General features: G+C 37.6%; 2 protein-coding genes across 3 annotated transcripts in view; one reads left to right on the plus strand and one right to left on the minus strand.

Moving 5' to 3' along the window:
* Positions 1-1,426, minus strand: part of LOC108753603 (facilitated trehalose transporter Tret1) — a 17,628-nt gene that overhangs the window by 9,399 nt on the left and 6,803 nt on the right. The window lies entirely within an intron of this gene.
* Positions 1-1,426, plus strand: part of LOC108753602 (carotenoid isomerooxygenase) — a 27,912-nt gene that overhangs the window by 447 nt on the left and 26,039 nt on the right. The window lies entirely within an intron of this gene.

A 1,426-nucleotide genomic window follows, 5' to 3' on the forward strand; every position in this document is an offset into this window, starting at 1 on the left:
ATACGCGCCGCGTTTTCCGATCGTCACAATTCGAAATAGTACTTAAAAATCACGCAGATTATCTTCACATTTTGCCTGCTGATTCGAAAACGACGAAGTTCAACATCGCTTTATGTACCGTAGCATGAAGAAAAAAAATAGAAGAAGAGTTGTTTGATGTTTAAGGGTGAGAGCACAAAATCTTGTATAATACTCTTTCTAAAATCTTTCCTTTCCTTGAAATAAAAGGCTCTAACTGATTGATTCTCTTACGCCTTACCTATGTATTATTCGTTATGCAAGAATCTGTGCTCATGACCTAAGAGTTCCTTAGCAAGTCAGGAACTTCGACCTCGATGAGCATCCTCGGAGTATCTTCCGTCAATTACTTCTCTAAACGGGAACTTTGTGTTTCGAGACCTCTTCTTAATATAAATTGGATTTCTCCATGCCTATACGACACACTGAGTCACTGCGAGTAACGGCGACACAGATCTCATTGTATTATCGCTTAATATCATATTATTATTAATTTACACTCACGCTGCGAGAGGATTTTCTCACGAGAGAAACGCATTATCATCGCCAAAGTGGAAAAGTAACAACAGCGTCATCACCATCATTGTTCGCGAGTCGCATTTTTTCCGCTTCATTTACCTCGATTCCGCTGTTAACTAATACATCCTTTTCTCGCAAGGTCGCAATCGATCATCGCGCGCAAAAAAAAAAAAAAAGCTTCACGCGGCAACTTTTACGACCGTCTTCTACCCAAGTGTAAAAATATCTCATCTCTCCGATGAGCATCGATTTATTATAATTGCCCGATTCTCACCTCGCGAAAGCGGAGGTAAAATGAGACAAGTTCTTTAATTCGACATAAATGAAGTCAAGATACGTTATGAATAAATACGCGTTAATAATTATTGTGACTAATCTTCGGATAATAATCGATGATACAGTTAAATAAATTAGATAAACAGGCGTATCGAACATTGTTCGCGCTTTTCATAGTAATTTTCAGCTTACGATAACGCACGATTTCAGTCATCATGAATTAATAAAGAGTGGGCGGATTCGTGTCACATTAAAAGTCAATTAAAGTTGCATTAATGACGTAGCTCGGCTGACGGCGGTAATACAGATCGAGATATACAGGGTGTTAGTTAGAATGTTGCCATACTCTACAGCGATTCTTTGGTTTATTACAAGTAAAAAAGCCCATGTAAACGTGCGTTGTCCTAACCGGCTTAGTTTCCGAAATAAAAAAACGTGTAGTAATAATCTGTTTATTTGAAAGAAATACAGCTAGAACTAGTGAAAAACTAGTCGAAAACAGAAAAACACAAACACAGGCTTCAATTATTCTGATGAAATAAAACAATTAGATGAATTGTTGAAAAAAATGTCCATCTTGCGCCATGATACATCCATCGAGCCTTCTTCTCAA

This window comes from Trachymyrmex septentrionalis, unplaced genomic scaffold (genome assembly GCF_001594115.1).
Source record: "Trachymyrmex septentrionalis isolate Tsep2-gDNA-1 unplaced genomic scaffold, Tsep1.0 scaffold7, whole genome shotgun sequence".
Classification (NCBI taxonomy): domain Eukaryota; kingdom Metazoa; phylum Arthropoda; class Insecta; order Hymenoptera; family Formicidae; genus Trachymyrmex; species Trachymyrmex septentrionalis.